This window comes from Charadrius vociferus, unplaced genomic scaffold (assembly GCF_000708025.1).
Source record: "Charadrius vociferus isolate BGI_N301 unplaced genomic scaffold, ASM70802v2 scaffold855, whole genome shotgun sequence".
NCBI classification, from domain to species: Eukaryota; Metazoa; Chordata; class Aves; order Charadriiformes; family Charadriidae; genus Charadrius; species Charadrius vociferus.
Window position 1 is genome coordinate 160874 of NW_009648573.1, and position 19401 is coordinate 180274.

Genomic DNA, 19401 nt, shown 5'->3' on the forward strand with positions numbered 1-19401 from the left:
TTTCCATGCTTTACCTTCTCAGCACATGCTTTTCCTGTTGTTGGTGTGATGCTTCCTGACAACTATTTCTCCATCCAAACCTACAGATACCTTACGGACCTAGTCCCAGCAAGACACGATGCAGGGGCATTTTTGCCTGGGTTTATGAGCTCTCAACTTGCTCAGGACAAGCTTATGAGCTCTGTGGCAGCACTGGCCAAGTTACACTTATGCTGGATCTGTGGTTAAGTAGCATTTATGTTTCCTAGATTTTTCCATTACCCATGGTGTCCTGGACCTCTTTCAGTTCAGATAATGGAGTGTTAATACAGGTCCTTTTGCTGTAATTTGCATTAAAAATGAGACAAATGCTTTTAAAGGAAAATACATATTTTTCCCTCTTGCATTTGTAAAACAGAGAAAGGGGTAAGACCTTCATTTGAAAACTAGTCATGAAGAATAGAAAAAGCATAACCATGGAAAAATCAGCTCTGAAGTCATTTGGGAGGAGCAGAGAACAGGGCAGAAATATCCTGCCGTAACTGTTCCATGGCACCATACAACTGGAAAAAAGGGTTCTTTTAGTTAACATTTATTGTTAATACTCAATTGCCCAATGTTTAACTAATTCTTTCAACAGAGTTTTGCAGTGACAGTTCTTTTTTTTTTTTTTCTTTTTTTTTTAATTTATTTTCAAGGGCAAACCTCTAAAGAAATGCATGGAGAGCAAGGAACTGAACTTACAGGACAAAGTGTGTCACTGGGTGCAGTGCCACTATCACTGTTCTGTGAACTTACTCTGAAAGTGAATTTGTCCCAGATAAAGACCAGCAAACACCCATGATTCTCTCATGAGTGGCCTCTTCAGATTTTTTTCATGTAAAAAACAGTTATTAAAATATTTAAAATCCTAATTAATAATGAAAAGGCTGCAGTAAAATAGCTTTACTTTCATGTGACAATTACAAAATAACGCTTAGCTGGTTAATTGCAAGTGAAAAAAAGACAGGGAAATTTTCAGCCTTGAAAGTTTTGAATAACACCAAGTACAAGATGGTTTTGGTTTTAGAGATGGGAGGCTGCCATGAAACACAAAGTGCAGGAGATAAAGGGGCTTTGCACAAACAGTTGACGTGCCTATGTGAGGGACCTGCTTTTCAAAAAAGTTGTTTGTATTTGTCCAAAATGATAGTCAGTTAAATAACAAGGATTAGAGCTTTACCTTTAGTTTCATTCCAGGAAAAAAGGTAAGGAAGCTCAGAAATATGCCAGATTTTCTTTAAAGTAGCCACTGGTACAAAACAAGAAGTTGTAACCCGAAATCCCTACTTGGTAACACAAACTTATTTTCAATTTAACTAGCAATTTTTGAAACAACAAATGTTTATACACAAATTGGGATGAGTACATGTTGAGACGTCTTTGGAAAGACAGGAAGAAGGTACTGCTGAGCAAGTGTGAAAGCAAGGTACTCACAAAGCTCATACTCTCATGAACCTACACATTTTCTTTTACTTTTCAAAAACATGTTGGTTTAGTAAGAAATTCACCAACTGATTGTCCTCTGAGAGTTCATGGGATGGTTGCAAAATACAACTTGCTTTCTTTATTTTTTTAAAAAAATCTGTTTAAAGCTGACACTATGGATGAGAAATTTCAGTCTTTCCTACTACACCACCTCTTCTCTTGCTATTTCTATCTGTCATTGCAGTTCTTGGGAGCAATAGAGCTGAAAGTAGATTAGGGCATCTTTCAGAGCTGTTCCCCAAACCAGCAGAGGTAAAACCTCTACATCTACGTAGTTCTTCAAATGGCTTTTCAAATGGCTCACAGTGATGCTGAGCTTTCTGCCTGCAGCTCACTCAAGTTGTAGAACACTTCTACACAATGGGAATTTTTTTCTTTGCCAGCACAACATAGGTCTCTAAGTGTTTCCCAGATTATAGCAGTCATTAGAGTGCTGCGGGAATCAGCAGCCCATCTGTCCTGAGGGAGGGTAAAATGTGGTCATGGTGATTATAATCACAGTCTTGAGCAATTACATGAAACGATGTGGGAATGGAAAATGGTGATAATGTGGTAAAGGGCCACAAAACCAGAAGGTTCCACTGGTGATGCCATGCATGTCTCCCTTCCCCTTCCCCTTCCCCTTCCCCTTCCCCTTCCCCTTCCCCTTCCCCTTCCCCTGTATGCAACTTGGTTGAAATTTCCAGGTAAGTTTAAGTTCTGACTCCAGTCTACACTCTCTTCTCTACATGGGTTACGCACACAGTTCTGCCATGGGCTGTCTACAGCCTGCAGCGTACCGAATAAGGGTGAGAGAGCAATTTTACTTTTTGGCTCACTGGTGTTAAAATTCTCCAGTTTGTGATCTGGGGCTGCCACACTGGAAATCTCTGCTCCTTAGATCATCCTTAATTGCCACATAAACAGCAGGCAGGTAGTGGATAAGGTGGAGATTGGAAGGCTGTAATATTGGTCACACAAAATATGGAAAAAAATCAGATATAAAACATGTAATTTTCCTTGAAAGCAGTGTCTGGCAGTGAGATCATAAAAGGCTGGTGGTTTTTTTTTTACCCTAACAAGGATTAGCAATACTTTGTTCTGTTTGTTCTGTCCCTTATCTGTCATGATTCTTGCTTCTTCCTGACAATTTTTTTGAAATCCTGTTGATGGGCTGAATGTCACCCCAGTTCTTATGGCAGTGTATCCATCCCTTATAGTATTTTCCGTGCTGTTTCTTGAGCTCCAAAAATCAGTCAGTGACGGTTTTTGTCTTCAAAGGAAGAGGGAGAAAAAAAAGTTTGCTCAATACCGTATTCATTTTGTGTGTGTACATGTAATGTGAATTAACTCTAGTAATTGCTGACAAATCTGAAATGCCTACATCAGTATATTGACCATCAATAAATGAGAAGTGACAGTATATATATGGTTGGCTGCTCCACATATTTCTGAAAAAGATTGCTATAGTTAAGATTGAAAGAAATGCAGGACAAAAGGGCAAGAACTTTTGGTGGGAAAACATCTCTAGAATTTTATTTATCCTTTAAATTGTCTTTTGATTAACTTTGTAGATCACTACGGTCCTAGTGTAGGTTAGTCATTATTTAATTAGAAGATAGAGACAAAGAAGAATCCTGTTTATAACTTTTAATCTACTTAAGCTATTATCTAACCAGCAGTCCTGAGAGAATATTCAACATATTGAACTGATTCATGCATGCTTCATTAGCTCTTTATATCTTAACTGTACATAATCATTCCCAGCTCTGTCATGGTTATCATGGTGGAATTTCCACTGAAGTCAATGAACTCTGAGTGTAAATTGACTGCAAAACAGTGACTGGGACAAATTCTCTCTTTATCTGAAACCTTTGAAATGCCACTGGCTTGAGTGGAATTGCTGGAGACATGACTGAATTTGGTTTAATTTTCTGGTATTTATTCAAGTTAGTGCCTTGAAGACCTGGAGTTCTCTCATTTAATTTTAATATTTTGAGCTGAACTTGGCAAATACTGATAAAAATAATGCCTTTAGGGTTTGGTTGAAAAGCCTTTTTGTGACAACCTGAAAGATGTCTGTTAGCATCAGCAAGCTCTTGACTGAGCTTTTAGTGGTCATAGAGGAAAGGTAATTGAAAACATCAGTCAACTAATAGGGTGCTTGAAAAATGGTAATTTTTGCATGGATTTTTAAAAATACAGCTAAAAGTTTATTGCATTCAGATTTGTGCAAAAATACAGCCATTTAAAAAATGAAGTTAAGTAATATAATTTTATTTAATTCCAGGTTCAGGCCACATTTTCTGACATTTTCTTTCTAGAATAAAAGGAAAATAAGAGGAGAAGGGGAAGACGGAGAGACCCAGAACAGTCAAGACTTCTATTCACCCTGAAAAAGGGGAAATATTTGAAATTAAATTATACCATCAGACTCTTTCTTCCTTGCTTCCCTCCTTCTTTTCTTCTTCTTTCTTCTCTCCTTTTTTCCATCCCTCCTTCTTTCCTTCCTAAAGGGATAGGTTTCAGGAAAATAAAGATTTACTTTAGCAGCTTTACTGCTATAGGCACAGATTTTGCAATTAGAGCGCTTTCCAGGACAGAGTGACATCCTATACAGTCAACAGAGAAGAGCAATTACAATGTCTCGAATGACCACCTAGCATGGGATTGGTTTCATCTAATTTTAGATACATAAAGTTTAGATTTCTAGTCAAGGTAATCATATAGGCTCCTTTTATTAGCAAGGTAGGGATTTAAGCGCTTTCAAAGGAAAATTCTTCCAATTTATATTGATATTTGTCCTACAAAGAATTGAGTTGCTCTCAGAATGCATACAGAGGGAGTCTAGCTGACCAGCTTACACCAAATACTTGTCTTTTGAAGATGGTTAATGCTAGCTAAGTGAACGGCAGCCAAGATGAATATGGTCATGTGCACTTCCATCTGAGACATCAGAAGACCCATTAATTTCCCTCTAAAGCAGGTTCAGCAGGTATGAAAGAGGGACTGTGCATCACATTGTGGTTTTTAAAATTATTCTGGTGGGGAACCAATCCTCTTTTTTTAACTGGCACTGTTAAAATATTAGACAACAATTTTATTAAAGAGAAAGTGTACTTTGCAGCTGTTTTGTGTACATCTTCTTCACACTGTTACTTAATTTTCATGCATAGAAGAATCTATGCTTTTTGACTTCCACAGATCATCACTGTGGAGTTAATTTGAACTCCACTTTGATTTTACATCTTATCTATGCACAGTTTGTTCACCTTACTTTGGTGATGCTGTAATTTCAGGATTATTGACCCAGCCAGGGATAGCGATAAGAGAATGCCACATTCCTTCAGTTCATTGTCTTCCAAGCAGGACGCTGGCTGAGTCACTTGCATACTAATAATTCTGCCATCCTTTTCCACAAACGTCCCTCTTTATGCTCTGAAGACCTGACAAGTCCCATCACAATTCATCGTTTGGGGAGAACTGTATAGGCTTTCTGGAGCATAAAGTCACTTGCTGTGGTCCAATTCCCAGCCATATGAGAGCATGAACACAGTACCAGGGAGGACCAGCTACTTCAAAAAGGCTTTGCATAATGTCAATAGTCAGAGTAAAATGAAGACTTTCTGTCAGTGTCAACACATCTTTTTACAGGTTCCTATTGCCGTAAGAGGTCTCCAGGTTATTCTAATTATGCTACTTATTTCTAGTTGCACAGAAGGATTGTATTTAGAGGCTGACAGTTCTCCTGCATCCTTTTTCAGGAGCGATGTGAAAATGTTATTTCTGCTTTCTGAAAGTAACGAACTGTACTGCAACCTTAGCAAAATTTGCAGGGTAAACAGACTCTAAATCATTAATACTACTTCCTAAAACTCCACTGAGGTTTCCCACCCACAGATTGACTTAGCCCAAACCCAGCTGGACCTGTGGTATGTGATGAGATCACACCATTCGTTACTGGGACTGTAGGTGCAAGTTCAGGGCCTATCAGCATTGCTGTTGTGAATATCTTTCTGAGGATTTATAATTTCGTTTTTAAATATGCATAAATCGGAAACTTGGCATAGGTGCAACATTTGGTTTTAAAGGGGAGAAAGGACTTAAGATCAACATTTATTTTTCAAGTTTTGGGAATTTTTGCTGACATTCATGCTATACTAATAGAAAAGGCAGTCATTAAAACTGAAATATTGCAAGCTCTTTCTGTGGAAGATGTGATGTGCTGGCAATTAAGAAAATCTAAATAACAGAGTCCTTAAATAAAATGCAAAGACATACACCTGGTTTTCATATTTGCATCGTGTTTGCATGTTAAGTCACATCAGGTATTTATAACAACACTTGCTGCACCATATCCAAGCTGTATATTCCCATGACACATTTTCATTATGCTTCAGGTTCAAGTACTAGTGGCTCCACTATGCTTTGCTCTACCAAATGACCTGATGAATCTTATAATGATGTAATTCTGAGATTCCCTTGCATTTACTGCTCTGAATCAAAACTCACAAGAGAAAATAATGCCTCTAGATGAGTATTCTTCTAGCAGGCGCTCATATTTGAAATTACAAATAAGCCACGTAGAGTTAAAATATTTAATTTAGTTGAATTCGTATAACTAAGCTATCATTGTTTCAGTGTATCCACAGGCATAGGATTTGAAATGTGAGCTGTGTATCCAGGCACAGTGAAGAAGGGGAACACAGGATAATACCTGGAGTTCCTGATTCAAGACCGGACACTGCTGGCGTAGTTCACAGCAGAAAGGATCCTGAAACTTACTGTTAAATCCATGGTGTCTGCTGAGTGTCAGAGGAGCTCTTTTCCCTTTACATGTGGTCCAGCTGTCAGCCAGTTCTGCTCACTGAGGGCAGCTTCTTTTCACCTACGATGATAGTTTCCTTTGTGTATGTATGCTTTAACTAGCTGTCACGATTAGCCTAGGTCAGACCTGGTTATAGTCTTGGAGGAACAGACGCAGCTTTTGTCAACATTAATGCTAACTGCCTCCCTGACCATATCTCTCTCTCTCACCCTTTCCTTCTCCTCCTGACACCTGAGGGTAGCAGGGATCTCACCTGCTCAGGGCAGCCAGGGTACCAGTGCTGTTCCAGTTTCAGCCCCAGTGAAGTTAAATACTTGTCTACTCCTGGAAATTAGACGGGATTAACTGAATGGCGTGAAGTGAGTGTGCAATAGCTGCTTCAGAATAAATCCATGTGTGCATGACCCCTGTGGGCTCCCCTAATCTCTTCCAGCTGGCTGCGACATCTAAAGGGATATCCCTAGGCAGCTGAATTAAGAAGCTCTCTTGCCATGTCCCCTCTGTGCCACCTCTCCAGAACTGAATCGCAGGGCTCCCCACCGGTCGAGTTTCACCAAGCTGAAATTTTCCTACTCATTCCTCCCGTTTGTTTTCTTTCTCCTAGCCAATTTCTTATCTATAAGCATACTTTGCCTTTTACTGCATGATCTCTTAGTTTCCTCTACAGCCTCTTGGGAGGGACTTTGTCAAAGGCTGTTCAAAAATTGAAATAGTTACATCATCCTACTCTCTTATCTGCTGTTATTTTGACATACTCAAACTATTCTCCTGGGCTGGGATGCGGGGCTGAGATAATGGAATGGAAGTGGCCATACCACTGTGTCCCTATAGAGCAATACCTTTAAGACTGCTTATTTAATGCCAGGTTTTGTATTTACTTAATTAGTGATAGAAGAATCTTTTATATCCTTCCCAGCTTTGTGCCCTGATGGCAATCCTGGCTTGACATTTTCCTTGAATGGGTGAAAAATGAGTTGAACAGGGTGACTGTTAGAATGAGAAAAGGATAGCTTTTTAAAGGTAAACATCAATAGCATTACTATTTTTTCCAGCAAAATTTAACAACAGCTTTACAGCCAATTACACATTTTCCCTTCCATTCCATTTTCTGTTTTCTGTCTTTCTTTTTTCCTCTTTCTGTTTTTTTTTTTTTTTTTTTTTTTTTGTGTTAAAGCCCACAAATGGAGAAAAGATAATAGTTTACAATCAATACTCACGGACCAGACAGCTAATCTGAACTTAACTAGAAAGTCAATATTTAGCTGTACCTTATCAGTGGAGAAATGTCAAGCACAGAGGTAGACATGAACAAATTTCCAACTGATTTCTCTTTCTAATGCCTCAGCGTTCAAAGCTTCGTGGAAGAGTTTCAACATCAGATAAGGCAAAACTGCCTTTGAAAGAAAACACATAACAAATGACAAACTTGCGGCTGCAGAGACTAGAGTTTATGAAATGAAAACACGTCAAAATTTCATTCTAATCTCTCCTTGCACATTCCATTGGTCACCTTCCAGCCTGTGTGATGCTAGCAGTTGATAGTTAAACACTGCAGGCAGTCTTTAAGAGATAGCAGCAGGAAATGCTTTCTCGCTGAGTGAAGTTGTAATTTGTTGCCACCCAAAACAAAATTGACATAAATCATTTTGAATTCTAAAATTGCTAAGGATTTTAATATACATGTGAGGTACTGATTGGGAATTGTACAGCTGAGCAAGAACAACTCTCACAGCAAACCATTTTTGTAATTAAATATTTGTTTAACTTATTTATCAGCTCACAATGAACATCACTTTTACGAAATCTGCAATTCATTTAGCTGTCTTGATTTTTGTAAAGGAACAGCTAATGGAGTTACACCAGTAAAGAATTTAACCCTTGGCTAGAAATTGAAAATGCTTAGTTTATTCCCATTGCCACTCACTTCATTGCTGATCTCTTAGTTTTAAGACATGACAACCCACATCTGAAGCATGCTCATGGGGTTTCCCGGGCTAGAGGGTAAACCAGTGTTTTTAAGAATCTTCATAGCACATGGAATCCACTAGCTTTGTGTTTGGGTAATTTCATCGTCTGTCTATACTGCTCTTTGTGGGTGAGAGGGAGAGGATGGATGGAAGGTGGGCTGTGGCATGCAAAGGTACAGTTCCGGTGCTTTATGCGCTTTTTCAGTGAAATCTTAGGGAAACAAAGAATTGGGGGAGTGAAAAAGTCATATTGGACTACAAAATGTCACATAAAAATGTTGGCAAGATTAAACCCAACAGGGAGCAAAAATAACTGCATGACTAGTGCTTACTAAGGTTAAACATAACAGCAGAAAGATTGTCAGGGACTCCTGAAGACTGAAACAATAATGGGAAAAATCAGAAATTACTATCTGTATTTGGATCCTCAGGAGCGGTCTTCATTCATACACCAAACAGACAAATTTTGTTTAGGATTACATGACTGTTCTGAACATTTTTGAAAGAGTAATGACATGACCAGACTTTCCATGGTCCTCAGGTATTTATAACCTGTTTTAAATTTTGGAGGAATCCCTACCAAAATTAAAACTTTAACTTTTACATTGCAAATACTTTAATTTTCTTTGTCCCTTCTCTCTTCTTTCATTCAATGAACAATAAATATTCAGGATGAGATTAATATGGGGAAAGAAGACAACAAAGAATCTGTGTAAAGTTGTCAGCAATGTTTTTGGAAATCTTTCACTAATGAGTCCGTTTCTTTTGCAAAAACATTTCCGATTAGCAGTGCATGTGTGTGTGCACGCGCTTTATCAATATCTCAGAAATTGCTACTTCTCTACTGTATCTTCAAAGGTATTTAACCTTTGATGCCTACACACAGCAGAGCCAGAAAATTGATTCACTTGTTGGACATATACGGATTAGATTATAATTAATAATATTAATTTAAATTAAATTTGACATTTTCCTCAGGATTGAATATAAGATAAATATGTTATAATGTAATAAGAATATTGCATTATTTGCTCAGCCTGATTACTCATATAACAAAGCTTTATGTGCACTGAATTAACACACTTTGCTGCTTGGGATCACTGCTATTTTACGCTCAGCTTATAAGGAGCCTGCAGAAAAATAGATACACAGTTTGCACTTCAGTGTAACAGTACTGTTATTCTATTTTTGTTTGCATGTGCTTTCAAGACAAACAGAAGCCTTTATGGTTCTGGAGAGTATCTTCTCTTCTACTTAGGAAAAAATTAAATGGTAAATGATGCCAATGTTTATTATCACACCTCCGTTCCATTGAACATTTTGGACAGTTTGAAGTCCTTTGGCTGGGGTGTGGGTAGCAAGGTGTCCCTGTCATGGATGAGTGCTGGATGTTTGTAAAGGCTAGGCAGGGAAGAGGAGGGAAATTTTTGCTCCGTATAAAGGAGCTCTTTTCCTGCACAGAGCTCCAGTGTGACAGCAGAGAAGTGTCTGCGCACATTCTTTGGGTCAAGATCAGAGGGGTGGATAACACTGCTGATGCTGTGGAGGGGTCTGTTACAGGCTGTCTGACCCTGCCCAGTATCACCAAGCTATTTATTCACTTTGCTAATGACCTACACTTGGTAGTCAAATGACCATGAGAAGGTAAACTAAATTCAGGAACTACCAGTTTTTCCCAGCTGCCTGTAGAAATGGCAGAAATTCTTACATCTAGTGAATGAAATGTGTGGCTGAGGTTTTTCTGCTAACCCTGGATGTCTGCTAGTGACTTACTTCAGAGAAGGCTACCATTGCATTCATCACGATATGACAAGCTAAATCAAAGGGATAGAAAGGTTGCTCAATCAAAAAAGTGAAGAGCCTCCAGCCCTCCATCTGGACTGGCTTTAGCTGCATTAGGGGAAACACAGCCAGAGTGGCAGAGATTATCTGTTATGTCTCCCTGATATATCTGTAGAGATTTTTTTTCTACACAGACGTCAATTATGGGTGTTCAGAATTGCAAATTATTTATGGGACAACTTGTTATCACTTTTTGCTAAGCTGAAAACTTGGTCATTTGGTGTGAGCCGAAGATATAGGAAATTTGCATTTGATAACCAGTTGCAATCCTGGTATAGAAACATATGTTTAATAAGTAGATTTAAGATATTTTTTTGTTCCTTTAATAGCTCTTTCTATCATGTCTTTAAATCTGATCAAGAGGTTTTTTGCAGTTGAAGTATAAATAAAAGAATTGAACGTTATTCTTTGTGTACTGCTTCCTATTGAGAAATGCACAAATTAAGGTCAAATAAATTCATATTTTGACAGACTGTATAATTAAAAGACAGAATGTCACCCATTTAGACCTTCAGCAAGTATCTGTGTCTACCTGGCTTTGCCTTATAGAAAGACTTTCCTTTCTGATTTTCAGACACCAAGAAATGGAGAATCCTTCATTTTTCTTTGCAGCTTTTTCCAGGGAAAAACCCATAGCTATTAAAATAGGTTTCCTCTTCCTAGTTCTGTTTCAACCGTTGGTCTTTGATCCATTTTTCTTTGTAGGCTGAGGAGCACATTATTAACATCTGGGAAGTACTTACAAAATAATGTCAGGTAACTCCTGCATCTTCCTTTCGACAAGCCGAAGAGATGGACTTCTTTAAAACATTCTCTGTAAGGTACTTGTTTAAAGTCTCAAGTTATTTTTGTGGCTTCTCTTTGTAACATCTCCAGGTTCCAACACCCTTTTTCTAATGTAGATACCAGAAATGAACTCGATATTCCAGAACAGATCTTGCCAGAGCTGCCCATAAAGACGGAATGATTTCCTCACTCCCAGCTTTTTTTCTTTTTTCTTTATCCAGGGCTTAAATAGCCCTTTGGATGCGGCATTGTACAGAGGCCTCATGTTTAGCCTGTAATCAATCATAACTTACAAGTATTAAGCCGCCGCCTCCCAAAGGTCTCGTGCCCTCCAAGTACAACCTCTGTTCTTTGTTCCCAGCTCTATGACTCGACTGCTCAGAAAAAGTCTTTGAAACACAAAATACTTGGAAGCTGAAGAACTGATCTGGGGAAGTGCCACCATTGCATGCTTGTGTCAGGGCACCCTCTGTGTGGCCCAGGGGCTCCCACAGGTGGGGAGTTCAGTGGGGCCCATGGCTGGTCAGGGCAGGGCTGTGTGGAGCTGGAGACCAGCCCTCCTGCAGCATCACTGGGGCAGAGACTGACATGGGGTCCTGGGACACAGGCAGGGTGAGGGAAACTCTGGGACCTGGGCAGGGAAATTCAGGCCTGTCGCTGCCCTGAGGACACAGGCAGTTCATCTGGCTCTTGTATGTCTGTCCAGGTGTCGCGGTTGACTGCATTTGGTGGTAGGACATATTGGAGGGTAGGTTTCATGTCTGGCCAGGCACAGCCACTCTGGTCTCATTGACTTGAACTGGGCTGACACTGACGCTCCTTCTGGACACCTCCAATGGGTGCACTGGCAGTTTAAGTGCTTGTGCTTGCAACTTTTCTCCCCTCCCTGGCCATACTGAAACACACAATGTTAGCTTTAACACCACTGACTGAGATGACCTACTCCTACCTGCTGCACAGAGTCAAGGTATTTATGGTTTATCCCTGAAAAACCTGCATTTTTTTTTATTTTCCCTTAAAGAACCTCCAGAAAGCAGATGCTATCACCTTCCTGGGTTTTGTCTTGCAGTGATTGCCTGCTTTTGTCATTTAGAAAGTTTTCTGTCTTATTTGACTTTTATCTTCTTTACAGCAAAATAAACTGATTTGTTCTGGTCCCGCCTCTTCTGCACTCAGAGAGCGGTTGTCTTCTTGGAAGACTGTTCTTGTGCCTCTTGTAGTCCTCTGTTTCTTAGACTAATAAGGCAATTTTTTTTAATCATCCCACAAAAGTCATACTTTCTAAATACCTTATTTTTATTCTTCCCCTGGATGTGATTTATTTGTCTAAATTTTTCTTAAAGTACAGTTCCCCTACAGGATCCTATACTGTAGTTGTGCTTTTACCAGCTCCAGCTGAAATAATTACCACCTAGATCTTGCATATGACACTTTTATTAATACTTAAACAGCATTTAAGTATCAATTGCCTTAAATATGAGCTTTTTTGAGGTAATATATAACTATATAGTTATACATTGGAGTCAAGTGCATTTTATGCCATTTGCTCACTTGGAAAACTCCGTGAAGGACACTTTCTGTTACATTAATCATGTAAAACAGTGCAGCAATTTAAGAAATGGGAACCTACATCTTAAACATATTTGGCTTTCATTATTTTCATCTTAGTGTAGCTTTTTCTATACAAATGCCTGTGTAGGCTCCATTGTCTGCTTTGCATCATTCAGCTGTCTGACTTGGTATGCTCGAGGTCAGGTCACATATATATCATTTCTGAGCAAGGAAACTCTTTATTTTGGATCAAGTAAAATAACCTTGACTTATCACTAAAAAGAATAATTGTCTGGAATGTCTGCTTTTAAGTCTACTATTATGTGCTGCAAATAAATTATTGTGTGAGTGGTACAATAAGCAGGGATATTTCTGAGTGACAAAACAAGCAATGCAAGCTGTAAGTAGTGTGAAATTTTGTGTCAACTCATCATGCTTATCATTAGACACATAGGCAATAACAAGCAATCAATCATTGACATGGGATAACTGAAAATGGTATTCTAAAACATTTCTTGAAAATAGATCACATTTCATGATGCTGGCTCCCAGCTTTTCTTTGTGCATGTTTTGGATTATTTGTTGAATAAGAGCCAGCTATAAAATATAGTAAAAGGCATGATAGATTTGACTTTGACAGATGATGTCTTTTCCTCTGTTCAGACATCATCAGTCAGGACTAACATGGGGTTTCAGCATTTCCACACCACACTTGGTGAATTAAAGCACACACTTTGTGGAAAATGCAAGTTTTTTTTCTGAAATGCTCCAACTTAAAAAAAAAAAAAAGATATTTTTATCTCTTATAGATATTTACACCCAGTAAATGACCTTTCTTATCCTCTTTGGGATTTTTCTGAGAAAACATTTTTCTCCAGTGAGAAGACATTTTGACCGTAATAGTCATTCTCTTAAAAATCACTGATGTGATGCCAAATATGAGATGAAGTCTAAAGAAGAAATGAAAGTATTTGTCTTGTTGCAAAACCCCTCAGGGTTCTTCTGCTATGCAGTAAAGCTAAGCGAATGAAGTGAACATTAATTTTTGACCATTCCATCTATTTAAACAGGACTTTGTTTCTTAAGTGTTGTACATTTTCTTGAAAGCCAAGGATTACATATAAAGAGAACGGAAAAATGTGTTTAAGGAATGAAGTTTGAGGTTCAAAATTGAAAATAATTAACGAAGTGCTGCTAGTTCGGGATGGAACGAAGTTATCTGAAGCAGAGTTAGAAACAATTTCAATATTAAGTTAGGTCTTCTGTTAAAGGAGGACTTGCAGTCCTATTTGTTGAACAGTTGCATTTAGCAAGCATATTCCTGTCTGAGACAATCTAAATAACCTGTCTGTTAGGAAAATGAAAGGGTAATTTTTCCAAACAAATTGATTATGATTAATTGTTTGCTGACGGACGTTAGTCTGAAGAAAAAAAAAAAATCTTACGCAACTGCTGAATTTGATAAGCCCTCCGTTTGAGAAACCCTTTCCCCCAAATACTAGACAATAAATCCTGTACGAAACCCCCCAAATTTAGGACAAATTCCATTCTGGATGTGAATTTTGTAATCTTGGGCCATCTCCAGCTGTTTATATGTTGTGTTTTTTCTGCTACGTGAGTAAAGCTGTATTGTTATAACTATGTAGGTTTCATAGACAGACCCAGTGTCTTTCACTAGACCAACTGATACTGCTATTCAGATTTGAAAAAGGAGAAATCTTTAAATGAATCAAGAGGAAGGCAAAAGAAAAATAATGAAAGTAAAGTCTTCACAAGAGATTTAAGAAATGGATTTATTTATGTCTGTTCTGTAGGTTACCTGAGACCAAAAGCAGTAGCTCTTTCTGCTGCATGGAGATTCTTTTCCTTTCATTTGAAGGTTCAGTCTACAGTAAACGTGCTATAATAACTCACATATGACACATACCCCCCCAACACTGGGGACCCTGGCAAGCACTACAGCCTTCATCTCCCGGGAACTCTGAGAAGATTGGAGTAACGATTCAGCTTCCAGAATGAAGAAAAATGGAGGGAGAAGTGATTCGAGGACAGACATCATCTAATGCACAGGAGATGGTGCAACAGTGTGTTCTTGCTTGTGTCTTACCAGTGTGGTACCCTGGCAATTGGTAGCAGAGAGTCATCCCTTTCCTGGGACAAGGCTTCTTTTCCCTTTGCTGCTGGAGGTGTAGCAGGAAAAGGCAATGTGAAGAACCATTTGGGGCTAGAATGACAAGGGGAATGATTCCACCAGGGTCAAGGTAACATGGTTACTTCTGACACCGGACAACAAATGGATATAAATTATAGGAATGACTGTCATGGATCATACAAAGAATCAATGTGGAACAAGAGAGAGAGAGGCAAAGAGGCTGTATTTAAGGTACAGCTATTCAAAGAGAGTGGTTATACTCTTACAAGCTCAGTCCTAGAAACAGAAGGAGCAGTAATATCAAAGGAAAAAAAAAAAACCACCCCAAAATTGGAATGGAATTTTGTGACATTTTGCAGTATTGTATTGGGGATAGGGTCTTGCTGTAGGATGTGCATATTCCTGTGCAAAACCAAAACCGAATTAAAAGAACGCAAACATATGCTATGTATGTGTTAGATTGATGTTGAAAAGTAGCACGGGGGAACAGGGGAAAAATAATAAATTATAAATTTTCTATAACGAATAGTGGGTAAATCTAAGTTTCCAGAACAGGCCTTAAATGCTCTAAGTGGAATACGTTGGAGTAGCAGAAGGAATATTTGTCCGTAAACAGAGAAGAATGCAAGAGGAAAAAAGCTGACCCCTTCCATGACCAAATGGCAGTGCTGATTATTCAGGTAGCTTCAGAAGGCGGAACAGCAGTCCATAGGAAGGGGCGTGAGTGGTGAGAGAGAACAGAAAAATGCAAACAAGTTTGACAGGAGAAAACAAGTAACAGGAAATAATTTTTTTATTAAAGTCAGGAAGTCTGTGAACTTTTATCAAAGCAGCCAACTCATTCTTGCTGCCTTCCTTATCAGCAAAAACAGTGTGTGAGCCACCATCTTCTTAAGCATTTAAGACATATTGATTCTGTAAAGCTATAGCTGTGATAGCACTGAAGTTATAAATTCATTATAATTAAATAAAAATTTAATTAGGACTGGAAAATAATGGAATAATCTCAGTTGGAAGGGACTTCTGGTCCAACTTTTCAGTTAAAAGGGCAATTCTGACATTAGACTGGGTTGCTACGGACCATGTCCAGTTAAGCGTCGAATTTCTTCCAAGAAGGGAGATTGCACAGCATCTCCAGACAACTTGCTGCTCGCAGTGATTTCTTTTCCCCTCATGGTACCCCCTGCTCCTGACATCTGGTGCAGCACGGACCAGAGAAGTGTAACATCGTGTGAGACATTCTGAATGGCAAAATCCGAGATCCCTCAGTGGTCAGGGATGCCTCCTGTCACTGTTCACTCAACTCTTGTTCAGATTTTGGCTAACATGCAGCTCATGCTAAGGCCTGATGTATGCTGGGAGCAGCACCATTAGGTCAAAGTGAGAGGAACAAGCAGTCAGGAGAAAATGGAGGGGAACAGATAAAGATCATTAAGCAGCCATTACCACCTGCTGCTGTCCCCTGAAGCTGAAATTCTTGCATATTGATTGTCTGGAAGCCTCTTCAGAATCCACTAACTTATGGAGATGGTAAAGACCAAACTTCCAAACTGAGAGACTAAAAATTCTAGGTAACTGAAATTTTTGGTAATAGGAAAGCTATGCTAATTGCTAGAAATTCTGTGTAATGATAAGCTATGCTGATTGCTAAAATCTGTCTACAGTGGTAAAGCTCTAAGTATAATACAACCCTGTGGCCAGTTCTCATTCTACTGAGGATAGTTAAAAGAACTTGCCTGTCCCTGTAACATCAAGTAGCATCAGGTGACATCTCATATTTAATGAGAATTTTCTTTGCTACAAGTTTTGTTCCTTGCACCTTATCCTTTCACTGGGAAAAGCGTGACCCTGTCTCTGCTATGTATTCTATGCCTTCTATACCCTCCCACTACGTAGCTGAAGACAGCAATAAAATCTCCTTTAAACGTCTCTTTTTAATGAAGAACCAAACCCTGCACTCTCAAGCTCTCTTCTTGGGCCTTGAACTCTAGGCCTTCAGTTATCTGGGTGGCCATCCACTAGTTTCACTCCAGTTTGTCAATGTCTTTCTTGTATTGGGGACCCTAAAACTGGAAACAGTATTCCAGATGTGGTCTTATCAGTGCTTACCACCGGGCAATAATCACTCCCCTTGACCTGCTGGCTCAAATCCTTCTAATACAGCCCAGTATGTGGTTTAGTCTTCTTGGCTGCAACAGTGCTTGGTGGCTCATGTTTAACCTTGTGTCTACCAGGACATCTAGGTCCTTTTCTGCAAAGCTGCTTTCTAGCCCCGAGTCTGTACCGGCACATGGGGGTTTTCTTCTCCAGGTGCATGCAGAAGTTTGCATTTGTGTTTGTTTCACCAACCATGGTTGGTGAGATCATAAAATGTATTGCAGGAGGCCCAAATAATTACCAAATAAATTGGAGGGCATAGTTATAAATCACGAAGAAGATATAAAAATACATAAAATTCCAGCGTAAGTATGGCAAGGTCAATACTGTTTTCTGTGTGCAATTATGTGCTACAGCTCCTTGAGCAGGATAAAAGAAAATGGGTGAATGAATTTTATGTGGACTTTCACAGTTTTTTGATAATATCACTCATAAATTGCTAGGAAAATAAAATTAATCTTAAAATGAGAAGCATAGTTTTGTGGTATCTTAGATACTGGCTAAAATGAGAAAAATAGTTGGGAAACGTGGTCCATTTTCAAGGATATGAACCTGTGCATTTTGTCTGTAATGAGATTGTCTTGGTTAAAGCCATTTTTAAATCCTTTGGAAAAGAAGATGGAAACCTGCGACACTTTTTATATGGCACAAAATTGCTTAATTTGGCAGGATTATGGAAGACTTTGAAAAACTCAGAACATAACTAAATTGGCAGTACTATGGCAGACAGTACCATATGGCAAACAGCAAGATCGCATAGACTGAAGAGAATATTTTTAAGTTCTTGTGCATAGGGCTGGGCTCTAAATTCATTGTAGCCTCATCTTTTAAAAGAATTCTTGGAGTCTGCACCAAGACGTCACTAAAAGTTTCTGTGTTTTGAAAAAGGTTGTATTCATTTCTGATTAGAAAAGAAATCAGAAGAGACATAGGTAGACAGAAGATGAAAACATTTTATATGTAGAGAAAAAGAGCTATTAGAAACACAGGAGGTCCCACTTGAACAAATAACAGCAGTCCAGTAGAAATAACTAATGAAAAAAAATTATTTAGTAAGAAACAATTAGACTGACTATAGCAAATAGAATAATTATATATAAAGATACTCTAAAACAAATGACATACAGAATTTATATTAAGTGCTAAAAGTACAGGAGCAAAGATACTGAATAAATTAGAAATATAGGAGACATAAAAGCTTTAAAAGAAATATTTTGCACTAAGAAGCAAATGACCTGTAGAAATATGTGTTGCTGGGTGTAGCTGATGCTAAGAAAATAGAAAAGTACTAAAAAAGAAAACATTTACAGGAACAAAAAGAAAAATCACAACTGTAGAGGACTGAAACTATGAATCTTATGAACGTCACATTGAAATGTGTTCATCAACTACTGAACTCAGCTGAGCCTGGGAGGTCATATGTCTTGTGTCCAAAGATTTTGACCAGCTGTTTTCTATGAACTTTAAATGAGAGATAAGCTGCTTTGCAAATTTCCCATTTTTGAATCTTTATTGGAAGCTTTTGGTATTGGCAGCATCAGAAGTGGGACTTTGGGTTAGGTAGTCCTAGGTCTGATCCAGTACCATTTATGTTCCTCTCATGCAATTGTCGAGAGAAGGGGTTGAAGACTTGATGTAGAGACTGCTGTGCCCTTGAGGCAGCATCTGAATGGAAGTGTACTAATTTAAGGCTAAGAATATCTTAACAAGGAGGAATAAAGCCTGATGATGGTGAGTTTATATAAACACCAGATAGAAATGTCTTCAGCATCTTTAAACCACAAATTTAAGCAACCATAAGCTGGGATTCTCTGATTCTCCTTGTCCTAATGTAAAGGACAAAACAAGAACTGGTTGATAGTCCTGCAATGGGAGGACAGACAAGCTGACCAAAGGGATCTTTTCCATTTTAATTTTGATGATAATGTCACAGAGAAAGCTGAAATAACCATTCGTAACTCACTTTCTGTGTCTTGGCATTGCTACAGACTTTTTTTGCCGAGAGACCTCTGCAGTGCAGAGGCACCACAGGCTGAGCTAAGCGCATGCTGTCAGCTTTCACTGTAGATTCAATTTGGACTCCTGCATTTTTTGCATGCATTTTTATGGCTCCTTCCCCAATATTTTTTTTTTTCAAATAATCAATAAAAAAAGGCAATGTCAAATAAAATAAAAAGAAGAAACCTTTTACACATAAAAGCATTTGGAAGTTCATTCACTTTCAGAGCAGGTTAAAAAACAGTTTATCAGAGGCAGTCCATCATCTACAAGATTTGCATGTTTTAAAAGGCATCTGCTACCTTTCACAAGACTCATTGTGATCTAGTATGCAACCCTGAAGTTAACAACAATAGTATTTTGGTCAGTTAACAGGAGCTGCTAGGCAGTGTTAGGAAAACGTGATATTTCCTATCCAGTAAGAATTGTTGTGAATGAGAATTATGATACAGTACAGAAAAGAGGAGTGTTCACATGATGTATAGCAATTCTGGTGGGTCTGATTTGTGGGACACCTATAATCACACAATTTTTTCAAGAAATGTATTTTTTTTAAGCACACACACATACACAAATAGATACTAGAAAAAAACTAGATAAAACATAAATAAAAATGTAATAAAACGCCATTGTCA